This window comes from Triturus cristatus, chromosome 1_2, assembly GCF_964204655.1.
Source record: "Triturus cristatus chromosome 1_2, aTriCri1.1, whole genome shotgun sequence".
NCBI classification, from domain to species: domain Eukaryota; kingdom Metazoa; phylum Chordata; class Amphibia; order Caudata; family Salamandridae; genus Triturus; species Triturus cristatus.
In genome coordinates this window covers 262,648,191-262,661,199 of record NC_140580.1, presented here as the reverse complement: position 1 = coordinate 262,661,199, position 13,009 = coordinate 262,648,191, and the positions used below count along the sequence as shown (strand labels likewise).

General features: G+C 51.3%; 1 protein-coding gene across 1 annotated transcript in view; it reads left to right on the top strand.

Moving 5' to 3' along the window:
* Positions 1 to 13,009, top strand: part of VPS26A (VPS26 retromer complex component A) — a 363,728-nt gene that overhangs the window by 268,729 nt on the left and 81,990 nt on the right. The window lies entirely within an intron of this gene.

The window sequence follows — 13,009 nt, the reverse complement described above, 5'->3', positions numbered from 1 at the left end:
ATCGACTCCGTCCCTCCACCACCCACTGGTCCAATACCTAGAGTACACTAAGAGTATACCTGTGTACCTTTTTACTTCACTTAGGCGCACCAATGTCCAGTGCATGCACTATATGCCGATGGCTGGTTTATTCGCTGGTTGTTGCTTTCTTTTTTCTCCCCTTCCCGTTGTTTCTCCCCTCTACCACAGGTCTATCCTCATCCCAGTACCAGTTCCTTTATTAATCACCCCCTACCGTTCTAAGCAACTAGTGCTAAACGGTTGTGCACTCACCTTAAAACGTTCTAATTTGGTCCTGACGAAGTGCCATTGACCCTTTTTGGGGCAGCTGGGGCACGAAACATGTTGACCACACCCACACATGACTAGCCCTCACGGACCATGACTCCTAATTAGGGTTTCCACACTATTTTATTAAGGCTAGAGCCTCCTCATTAATAAATACTTAAATAAGTAGGACGGCCCTATACCTTTTTTAAACATCTCACTCCTCGTGCACTACCCTGCCCTCACACCCACACGCACCCATACGGCTTCTTCAAAAGATCCCCGACAAAGAGCCCCGGTTTCGGGAGCCCGTCAGGCATTGCAGCGCCGGCCTGACGAGGGGCAAATGCCCAAATGATGAAGCATGACATCCCTTGGGGTGTGTGAGGGCATTACGAAGAAAGACCTGTGCTTCCCCACTTCCTCCCCCTCCCCAACTAGCTACCCATAGGAACTGCTCTTCCTGTTTTCAACAAACCACCATTGGATCTCTTCTCGAGCATCGTTGGACAAGAGGATCTTGTGGGAGTACGGAAACCCCTTCCGAAGGAAATAAGCCTTGAGGCGCTGAAGGGCCCTGTAGTGGAGAGGGCCAGGGAAGATAGCCTGAATCGAAGCCGACAGGAGCCCTACCACCCGAGCCAACTGACGAAGGGACACTCGGTGGCTGGCCAAAACCCGTCGCAACTCGTGACGAATCTTTGCCAGTTTTTTGTTTGGCAAACTTAGAGTAGAGGAGGTGGAGTCGATGACGAACCCCAAGAAGGTGACGGTCCGAGCAGGATGAAGGAGGGATTTCTTCCCATTGATCACAAAACCAAGATCTTGCAACAGAGTTACTGTCATCTGAAGCTGATTCGTCAAAAGACGAGGACAGGCCGCCATCAAAAGAAGATCGTCTAGGTAAACGATCAGTCTTATCCCTCGAGCCCTCAGGAACTCTACCACTGGTTTGAGCACCTTGGTGAAGCACCAGGGTGCCGAAGAGAGACCGAAAGGAAGGACGTTGAATTCGTAAACCTGACGACGCCAGGCAAACTGGAGAAATCGGCAATGTGGCTGAAAAATTGGGACCACCAGATACGCGTCCTTCAAGTCCAGGCGGACCATCCAGTCGTGAGGTCGGAGGATATCTCGAAGGAGATGAATGCCCTCCATTTTGAAATGGCGGTAAACCAACCACCCAATGAACTCGCTTAGGTTTATAACCGGGCGCTTGCCCCCGTCGGTCTTGTCGACCAAAAAGATGTTGCTGAGAAAGCCGTTCGGATGGGGCGACGTAACCGAAATGGCGCCTTTGAGAAGAAGGGAGGCCACTTCCTCGTCCACCAGCTGTGTGTCGGAAAGTGAAAACTGAATGGGACGTGGAGGGACCTTTTGTACCGGGTTCCCGACGAATTCTATGTGGAAACCTCTCACCGTCTGAAGCACCCAGGCGTCGTGCGTGATAGACAGCCATGCCTCGTAACAATCTGCCAGCCTCCCCCCTAAGTTTTGTGGGGAAGAAAGGGGAACACTCACCAGAGTTTGAGTTAGACGCTCCTCCCCTGTATCCTCTGCCTTTGCCTCGGTGACCTCTTGAGGGGTTAAAATTTCCAAACCTGGACTGGTCCTGGAACTGGGCAGGGCCTCTCTGGTTGGATTGGTGATTCTGCCGACCGGTCTAGCGGCCCCTCCCTCGACCGGCCCCTCGAAAAACACCAGGAAACACTTTTTTGATTGTAGACTGAGCTCTGTCTAATGAGGTAAAAGTATTTACAAATTTACCTAGCTCCTTAATGAATGGTTCACCAAATAGTCCCCCCTGGGCAATGGCACCCGCCTCCGAATCAGCTAGGTCTCCGAGTTTCGGATCAATTTTAATAAGGAGGGACCTGCGTCTCTCGGTGGACAGGGCGCAGTTAGCATTGCCCAAAAAGATTACTACCCGCTGAGCCCAGCCGGATAGTGTCTCAGGTGAAATCATGGAGCCGGAAGCTTTGGCTTCCTCCGCCATGTCCAAAATTTTTGTGGCGGGTCCGATGACGTCCAAAAGCTTATCTTGGCACGCTCTCCAAGAACTATCAATTCCCTTCTTGGGATCCCTAATACATTTTTGCAAAAATGTCGACATTCTAGGGTCGATTTCAGGGGTGAGGGCCACCTTACCCTCCAGGAAAGGACGGGGGCATTCCGCCCTAAGACAATTGCGGGCCTCTTTTTCAAGTGGCCTTCTAATGTGTTCTGCGACATACGTCGCGACTTTTTCCGCAGGGGTCCAGTCCGAAGATCGTGGGTGCACTATGTCATTAGGGTCTAACATGTCAGAAGGCGGCGGTGGAGGCTGCGAATCAGAGGGGACCAAAGGAACTTGAAGGGGCATCTTGCGTGTAAGTCTGTCCTCCAAAGGAGACATGGCTTGGTCAGCAGCTTTGTAAATGGAGGTATCCACCACCTCATAAAAGGTATCCCCCCATGGCATCTCCGCCAAGGGGTCCTCCTCTTCCACCTGGAAATCATCATAAAACTCCATTCTATTGGAGGAATAGAGCAAACTATTTTTTGTGCCACAACAGCAAATGATAACTGAGCTGGGTGTCAGCTACAAGATTGTTGCGTGGTAATAACCACAAATCAATAGGGTGACTGACCCTAAAGGGGATAGGAGCTGGTGAAACCAAATTTAAATATGACTGAAAAACCTGGGCTGGCAATATCCCCTTTAACGTTAAGAAAAGACTAAAGGCCGTTACAAGACCTCCCTATAAGGAGGCGTCAGCGCTATCAAAGCGGTACCTGACTCGAATCCCACTCTCTTGGGAATCGAGCGTCAAAGTAATAAGTGCTGCGAGCTGTTCTACACCGCTCGCGAGCTACGTACAGACCAAAACTGGCATTGAAAGCCGCCCAGGAGCTCCGTTACACACAAACGCGCGCGTGTCTCTGACAGACGGTTGAAACCGCCGAGACGCGCCGCGCTCACCACAGCCTCCCACGCCCCCAGGCGGCGGGAAGACCGGAGCACACACACCAGCAGATGTACCGCGTAGGAGTGATAGAAATCACTCCCGCGGCAACGAACGATCGCACACGCGCGATAAGCTCAAAACAAGAAACACCGAAGAATTCACGCGTGTAACGAAACAATGGAGAAAAACTCCATAACTCAACCTGACAAGGTAATCGCTGCTCAGCGCAAGAGCGATACTTTAAGAATAAACGAACGAGCTGCAAACCAAACAAAGCACATTTTGAATTAAACCAAACCAAGCCCCCAAACAGAAAAGAATCTGATGAGAACTTAACTGGCTGCGCAGCAGCGAAGAAAGAGGAGGACAGGACACTAACAAGGGACTATAGGGTTACTGAAGAGCCCTGATTGGACACTGTCTCGGTCATGATTGGTTGTTATCACTCTGTTTTTGTGACTACATTTTTCCCAATGGTTCATGGGAAAAGTAGTTTTGTTAGTTTCTTCCAACGCTGCTGTTTAATAAAGCGAAGAAAGAAGGCATAATCCTCGCCTCCAGTCCTGACATATAATTCATTTGCTGACTGAGTGTGTACATCAAATGCTTAACACTGTCATCTGTTTCTGCCTTACTGCTCGACCACTCTACCATAAAAAGAAAGTAAGGTTCTATCTAACTTTAACCTCTGCCTACCTCTGGGGACACTTGGACTCTATACACACTATACCTCATTTTGGTGTAGTACATATAGAGCCAGTTTCTTACATTGGTAGATCAGCGGTGGGATACACAACTTGCATTTGTTGGACTACTTGGTTACCACCTGATCACACGACAGAACACTTAAATTGCCTTTAGAATTCTGATTTTTACAAATTGGCATTTTTACCAAACTACTAAAAGTCTTGTTAGGGCCTTGTTTAAGTCCCTTTAGAATTTTAGAAAATAAAAACTCACAATAGTCCAGGGTAGAGGGGTTAAAAGTTTTTGTTAGAATGTCTCACAATGAGAACTGGGTTCTCATTGTGAGACATTCTAACAAAAACTGACATGCAGGACATGGTTGGGGAGCTTGACCTCACCCCTTACCTTCACCTGTCTTTTCAGGAGTTACGGTCCTTAGACAGAATTAAAACATAGCCATGGGCCCACATCCAACCAAACAAAATCTTCAGGAGCTGTTGGCTGAGTATGCTTAGGCCCACCCTTCTGAGAATGGTGATGACCAACCAGAAGGTGAAGGAGGTGAGGAGGATGGAGATAGGTACCTACCTCCCCCACTTTCTAGGAAAGAAAGGGTCCCTGTACCCTTGCTTCAAAGAGTTAACCTCTGGGGACCTAGAGGCCACACAGGTGGTTCAGGTTCTGGTGAGGGCATTGAGGACAGCCTCAATGAGGAGGACAGCCTTTTAGCAAGGCTGGTCAAAAGATTGGATCTAGAGTCCAGACTTCTGGCTCTAGAAAAAAAAAAAAAGAGATGGGTTTAGCACCCATCAATGGGGGCAGCAATCCAAATAATAAGGACAAAGAGCAATCTTATGATCCCAAAATCCCCAAAGGGATTGTCCCTAAATTTGAGGAGGATGATGACATCACTAAATGGTTCACAGCCTTTGAGAGGGCTTGTGACATGAGAAAGGTGATAGAAACCTCACTGGGGGGCACTCCTGTGGGAACTGTTCTCTGGTAACTGCAGAGACAGACTCCTGACCCTCTCTGGGCCAGATGCTGGGTCTTATGACCTAATGAAGAGAACTCTGATTGAGGGAGCTGGACTCACCACTGAGGAGTACAGAATTAGATTCATGGGGGCTCACAAAACCCAAAACCAGTCCTGTATTGATTTTGTAGACTACTCAGTAAAGACACTAGATGGTTGGTTAACTGGACACATTGTGCATGACTTTACTGGACTTTACAATTTGTTTATGAAGGAACATATTTTAAGTAATTGCACGAATGAAAAGTTACATCCGCATTTGGTAGACCTAGGTCTAATTTCTCCCCAAGAATTAGGAAAGAAGGCAGACCACTGGGTCAAGACTAGGGTGACTAAGACAACCAGTGGGGGTGACCAAAAGAAAGGGGTTACAAAACCTCTCATGGGGAAAGGTGGTGAGAATCCCCAAGATAAAAAGTCTGAGTCTTCTAAAGGGCCCCAAAAACCTGCACGGGGGGGTGGGTCTCAAAACACTCCCTATACTCCACAGCCCTTTAGGGGGGAAGACCTTTGATCCTGCAAAGGCCTGGTGTAACAACTGCAAGAAGTTGGGACACTTAACTGGCTTGTCCTAGCAAGAAGGCCCCTTGTCCTACAGCTACTCCTGGTGTAGTCCGTCTCCAGGTGGGATCAACAGTGTGCTCAGAGCAAATCAGGTTGCACACTGGAGCAGTTCTAGTTTCAGAGGGGGGAGTTGAGTTTGCCACTGTAGCTGTGAGGCCACCCAACTTAAAGAAATACTTACAATACCCATGGATTAATGGAACTCGGATAGAGGCTCTGAGGGATACAGGTGCCAGTGTCACAATTGTGAGACACACTGGTTTCCCCTGAGCAATATTTGATTGGGCGTACTTACCCAGTCACCAATGCTTACAGTGTTACCACTAATCATGCAATGGCTAAGGTGACATTAGACTGAGGTGGGGTTACTGGCCTGAAACAGGTAGTGGTCTCTCCAAAGCTACCAGCTGCATGTCTGCTTGGCAATGACCTGAAAACCTCAGCCTGGGTTGAGGTTGAACTAAAAACCCATGCAGCAATGCTGTATATCCCTGAATTAGTGTGTGTAAAAACAAGAGCACAGAGCAAAAGGCAGGGTGAAAAAGTGTTGGAGCCTGAAAGTATGGCCCAACCTACCAAGAGAAAAGGTAAGAAGACTGGGGAACCAGCTTCTGTTCAGCCAAAGGATCAGGACCCCTCTCCTCAGGGAGAGGACTTGGACACCCCAGAGGGAACTGAGCCTGTGGAGCTTGACCCTTACCAACTTAAACTCTTGGGCCCAGGGGGACATCAAGACTGTCCCACTCTTGAAAGCCTGAGACAGCAAGCTGTTTCAGAAGCAAAGGGAGATGTCAGTGGTGCCCACAGAGTTTATTGGGAAGAGGGATTACTGTACACTGAAGCAAGAGACCCCAATCCTGGAACCACCAGGAGAGTGGCAGTGCTACAGAAGTACAGGGAGTTCCTCCTAACTTTAGCTCATGACATCCCCCTAGCTGGACATTTGGGCCTAATGAAAGACTTGGGAAAGGCTAGTTAGCCACTTTTACTGGCCCCAGATGCACCAAAAGGTGAAGGAGTGTGTCCGCTCCTGTGTTACCTGTCAGGCCAGTGGCAAGACAGGTGGCCATCCAAAGGCCTGCCTTATACCACTGCCTGTGGTGGGGGTTCCCTTTGAAAGGGTAGGTGTGGACATAGTGGGTCCACTTGAACCTCCCACAGCATCAGGGAACAAATTCATACTAATGGTAGTGGATCATGCCACTAGGTACCCTGAAGCACTTCCACTTAGGACTACTACAGCTCCTGCAGTAGCCAAGGCCCTCATTGGTGTCTTCACCAGGGTAGGGTTTCCTAAGGAGGTGGTTTCAGACAGAGGTTCCAACTTCATGTCTGCTTACCTCAAACACATGTGGAAAGAGTGTGGAGTGCAGTACAAGTTTACTACACCCTATCACCCACAAACCAATGGCCTTATTGAGAGATTCAACAAGACATTTAAAGGTATCATTATGGGGCTCCCTGAGAAACTCAAAAGGAGATGGGATGTCCTCTACCATGCCTGCTTTTCGCTTACAGAGAAGTGCCCCAGAATGGAGTAGGGTTTTCCCCCTTTGAACTTCTGTTTGCCATCCTGTGAGGGGACCACTTTGTATTGTAAAGGAGGGTTGGGAGAAGCCTCTCCAAGAACCCAAACAAGATATTGTGGACTATGCTTGGCCTAAGGTCCAGAAAGGCTGAGTACATGGAAAAGGCATCCAAATACCTTGAGGCCAGCCAGGAGCTTCAAAAGCACGGGTATGACCAAAAAGCTGCTCTGGTTGAGTTTCAACCTGGGCAAATGGTGTGGGTGTTGGAGCCAGTGGCACCAAGGGCACTCCAGGACAGATGGAGTGGCCCTTACCCTGTCCTAGAGAAAAATAGTGAGGTCACCTACTTGGTTGACCTGGGCACAAGCAGGACACCCAAAAGGGTTATCCATGTGAACCGCCTAAAGCTCTACAATGGCAGGGCTGACATCACCATGCTGATGGTGACTGATGAGGAACAGGAAGCAGAGAGTAAACCTCTCCCTAACCTCCTCTCCTACAGCCCAAAAGATGGGTCAGTGGATGAAGTTGTCTTTTTAGACTCCCTCTCTGCCCAACAGCAGACTGACTGCAAGCAAGTCTTGCAGCAGTATTCTAAGCTCTTTTCCTTGTCTCCTGGTCTGACAAACTGGTGTACCCATGATGTGGACACAGGTGACAGTGCACCTGTCAAAAACAAAATCTATCGACAGTCAGACCAAGTCAAGGAAAGCATCAGCCCTGAAGTCAGCAAGATGCTGGAGTTGGGGGTTATTAAACCCTCGGAGAGCCCCTGGGCTAGCCCAGTGGTTCTGGTCCCCAAACCTCACCCACAGGGTGGAAAGAGAGAAATGAGGTTTTGTGTGGACTATAGAGGGCTCAACCCTGTCACCAAGACAGATGCTCAACCTACCCAAGAGCAGATGAATTGATAGATAAGTTAAATGCAGCCAAATTCTTAAGTACCTTTGACTTAACTGCAGGGTACTGGCAGATTGGCATGGCCCCAGGAGCAAAAGAGAAAACGGCATTCTCCACACCTGATGGGCACTATCAGTTCACTGTTACGCCCTTTGGTTTAAAGAATGCCCCTGCCACCTTCCAGAGGTTGGTGAATCAAGTCCTTGCTGGGTTGGAGTCCTTTAGTGCAGCTTATCTTGATGATATTGCTGTCTTTAGTTCCACCTGGCAGGATCACCTGATCCACTTTGGGAAGGTTTTAAAAGCCCTGCAAACTGCAGGTCTAACTGTCAAGGCATCCAAATGCCAGATAGGGCAGGGCACTGTGGTGTACTTGGTCCATCTTGTTGGTGGAGGCCAGGTACAGCCCAAGATCCAGGCCATCCTGGACTGAGCAGCTCCAACAACCCAGACCCAAGTCAGGGAATTCCTAGGCTTGACTGGGTACTACAGGAGGTTTGTGAAGGGATATGGGTCCATTGTGACTCCCCTCACAGAACTCATCTCCAAGAAGATGCTCAAAAAGGTTAACTGGACAGTTAGTTGCCAAAAGGCTTTTGACACCCTGAAAGAAGCAATGTGCTCAGCACCAATTCTGAAGGCTCCAGATTATGCCAAGCAGTTCATAGAGCAGACTGATGCCCCTGAGCGAGGGATAGGAGCGGTCCTTTCCCAGACCAATGATGAAGGCCAAGACCAACCTGTTGCTTTTATAAGCAGAAGCCTTCTCCCCAGGGAGCAGTGTTGGAGTGCCATTGAGAGGGAGGCCTTTGTTGTGGTTTGGTCCCTGAAGAAGTTGAGACCATGCTTGTTTGGTACTCACTTCCTAATTCAATCTGATCACAGACCTCTCAGATACTAATGCAAATGAAAGGGGAAAATCATAAACTGTTGAGGTGGTCCATCTCTCTACAGGGAATGGGCTTTGAAGTGGAACACAGACCTGGGACTGCCCATGCCAATGCAGATGGACTTTCCAGGTTCTTCCACTTAGACAATGAAGAATCTCTAGGGCAAGGTTAGTCTCATCATCTTTTGTTTGGGGGGGGGGGGGGTCGGGTCATGTGAGAAAGTGCCCTCTTTCTTGCATGGTATGCCCCCACATTTTGCTGAATTGCTGATGTTCTTTGACTGAGTGTGCCCTAGGCTCCTGCTGATCAGGTACCCAGGGCCTATGTTCCTTCCCTAAAACTGCATTGAAGCTTAAACCCGATTGGCATTTCTGGCCACATGTCAGCCCCTGGTAAATGGTACCACAGGTACCCAGGGCCCTGTGACCAGAGAAGGCCTCTAAGGGCTGCAGCACTTATTGTGCCACCCTTAGAGGCCCTGTACCGGGTACAGGTGCATGAGCCCTGTACCCCTACAGTGCCCAAGTCCATTCCTGGGCACTGTAAGTGCAGGGCTGCCATTAAGAGTATATGGGGCTGGGAGTTTGTCATTACGAACTCCACCACACCATAATGGCTATACTGAATACTGGGAAGTTTTGGTATCAAACTTCTCAGCACATGAAACCCACACTGATGCCAGTGTGGGATTTAATGTAAAATGCACAACAGAGGGCATCTTAGAGATGCCCCCTGAAGCTCAACCAACTTCTAGTGACCTGACTGAGTGGCTGCCCAGGCTGCCACCACCAGACGTGACCTGGACCCCTGGGTCAAGAGCTGCTGCTCTCGGGGGCCTGAAACAATGCACATCCTGGGACGAGGTGCCAAGTCTCCTCCCCCAGGATGGGCAGGGTTCACGAAGGAGAAGCTTCAAAGTCATGCCGCCTTTGTGAGCCTCTCCAGACCAATTGCTGCTTTTAGCAACTGGTCCCCATAGGTTCTACCCCCCGCTTTGGGCGGGAGAACAGGCGGGTAAAACAAATAAGCAACAGAGGTGTACCCACCTCTGCCAACTCCACCCCTCAGGTGGGGGAGGCAAGGTGAAACACAACCTCGAGTCCCCGCCATCTTGAGGATGGGGGGACCCAGCCAACCAGAGACGGGCTCCTGCCCCCCTCCCACTGGAGAGTGATAAAATAGGGGGTGTACCCACCCCAGGGAAGGGACCCATTGGTCCCTGCTCTTTACCTACCTGTAACACCCCTAAATTTAGTATTTAGGGGGTACCCTGAACCTTACTTTCCCATATCCAGAAACAACCAGAAAAGAAGATAAGAAGGACAAAGAGCCGTGCAGAGCTAACAAGAGAACGACGCCCACTTTCTTGGCCCCAGCCCTACAGGCCTGTCTCCCCTCGAATCTGCTCTTGCGAAATCCCGGTGTGTCCTGCAGCCAGCAACCTCAAAAACCCTGGAGGACCTGCCTGCTTTCACTTCAAAGACTGAATCTCCCGTGAATACCGGACTTGTTCAAACTGCAGCTTCTGGTGCCAGCCAGAGACCACGAATCCAGCCCACTCTGCACTCGCCGAACCCAGCCCGAGCTCGAGTGGAAAAACAGCACGAGGAGGTCACCCCGGCGATCCTGACCTGAGATCTGGCGACCCCTGACCTGCCTACAGCCTAAATCCAGAAGGCCCCCGAAGCTGGTAAGAAGATTCGACCCCAAAAGGCACCCCTGCTCCCGACACCCCACGGCCTTCTGTGCCCAAACAGACTGTGCCTAGCCAACCGTTAACTTCCCAACTTACCTCTCCAAGTTGTGGTCGCACCCAGAAGTTCTTCGTCTCCCTGCCTGCAGTGCTTTTGCAAACTGGAGGTTCTCCATAGAAATCAACAGGGAGCCCGACGTCGAAACCGCACTCTGCACCCGGCCGCCCCAGTGCCACTGAGGATGCTCCTTTTTGTGCTACTTTGTTTCCCCCTTTGCCCTGACCTTAACCCTAGGAGCTTGGGGGCGTGGGTTAGCCGGATGCGAGATGACCGCACTTTAAGTGGGCTCCGCCGGGCAAGCCTTAAATCCGACATCATCCTGTGGATCCATCGGGGCTGACTCTCCTACCTGAGCACTCTTGACTCCCTGCTTCGTGGGGCGACGAGAGGTCCCTCAGCGGGTGCCCGACTCCACCGCCTCGCTGCTTTTTGTCGAGCCCCCCTGGCCTGCGCGCGGCAGCCGGGCCTGCCTGGTGGAGCGCAGTCGGAGGCTGCGCCGGAACGCCGTGGAGCGGGGGGATTGCCTGCGAGACTTCGCTGAATCTGTTGCTGCCCGCTGCTGATCCCTGGAGTCCATATGTTCACGCGGTCCGGTAAGGAGGCTCTGCTGGTGGGGCGGCCAGTGATGGGGTCGGGGGCGCGTGGGCCGTACCGCGGCGCCCAGGCCATCTCTCCCATGGTTGAGCTCTAGTAACCCTGCTCCATCCCTTGTGCTGATTTGGGCCCCGCGATGTGGACGGCGTGCTCCCTGCATCTCCCCGTTGCCCGCCGCTCCTCTGTTCACGGGCCTCCCGTCGAGACCCCGCCATCTTGCCTCTCCGGCTGGGAGTTTTGCGCCGGCCCACCCTGGGATCGCCGATATTGCTGCCTGGCCTGCTGCACCAATCCCAGACTACTCCAGAGGCTTCGACTTTCTACAGCACCGCCTCTGTGGCCCATCTTCTGCTGCCACCCTCGCATTCATTGAGGTCCGCTGCGCATTGGGGGCCCTACCAGCTACCACTTCCTACCTCACCATCTGTTTCATACACTAACTGTCCCTGGTGGCGGGTTCGGCGCTGGCCTCCTGCATAAGCCATACTTTCGCTTGCCGGCTTCTCAGGTCTGCTCCTTTCTTGTTCCACCTCCTGTTTGAGGCACGTGTCCGGTGCAGTGTCCACCGTGCTGCCTGCGGCCGTTGAGTTCCCTGCTGACCCCGGCCTCCCCTTCGGCAATCTCGTCACACCTGCTTTCTTGAGGTGCTGCGTTTTGGTGACTGTGGCGGCCTGGGCATGGGTAAGGCAGACCCCAAACAGCCTAAGCTGGCCTTCGACCAGCGCAAACTGACGCGTCAAGATGGATCTCCCACGGATACGTGCGACCTTGCCACACAGATTGAGGCTGGCTCAACTCGAGAGGACGACCTAAAAGCCATCATGCTGGATGTAAGGCAAACGTTTCTGGCATCGCCGCCCAACTTGACCAACTGTCCACTCGCCTAGACACGGTTATGGCCCGGGTGGACACACACGACTCGCGTCTGGCCCACGTGGAGGCAAGGGTTTCCGATGTTGAAGACGCTGTGACTGGTGACCGCCAAAAGCTTCTCCAAATGGACAAAGTGCTGGAACTCATCAAGAATAAGAATGAGGATTTGGAGGCGTGCTATTGGCGGAGCAGCCTCCTCATTACGGGCGTGCCCGAATCCTCCAACATTTCCAAAATGGAGGACTTTGTTGAGCAACTCCTGCGTGACCTATTTGGTGATGTCTTATCCCCGGTCTTCATTGTCGAGCGGGCTCACCGCTCTTTGGGTCCGAGGCCTGCTCCTGGCTTGCCCGCTCGTCCATTCATCGCCAAACTGTTAAATATTCGGGATCGTAACGCAGTTCTCGGTGCTGCCAGGGAGAAGGGTGAAATTCGCCACCAGGGCAACTCTCTTGCCTTTTATCCCGATTACACGTTGGCGGTGCAGGCCGCCCAACGCGAGATCCTGCTGGCCAAACGGTTGCTCCAGAAGCATGACGTCTCCTATTCCCCGGCCTACCTGGCCAAGCTGCGAGTCAAGCAAGGCTCCCACATGCACGTCTTTACTGAGCCAAAAAATGCCCTGGCCTGCACTAAGAAACTTGATGAATAGCACCGCTTCACCCCACCTAGTTCCCAGCTAGCCGATACTGGTGGTTTGAGCAACAATGACTGATCTCGATACAAAGTGCAAGGATTTTGCTTTTCAGGTGCTTGCTTCGTTGTTAACAGACCTAACTGTCCTGCTGCCCAATGCTGTAACCGCACCTGTTTTTACTCTATACGTGACTAAACTGACAATGTGTTATTGGGTATCGGATTGCCTGTGGTAGATCACCTCTGGTCCGTTTTATGCTCGCTTTGCCTCGCTCTCCTATAGCACCGTTGCCACCATCGGTGCCTGATTTTCTATTTGTATTGTTACGAT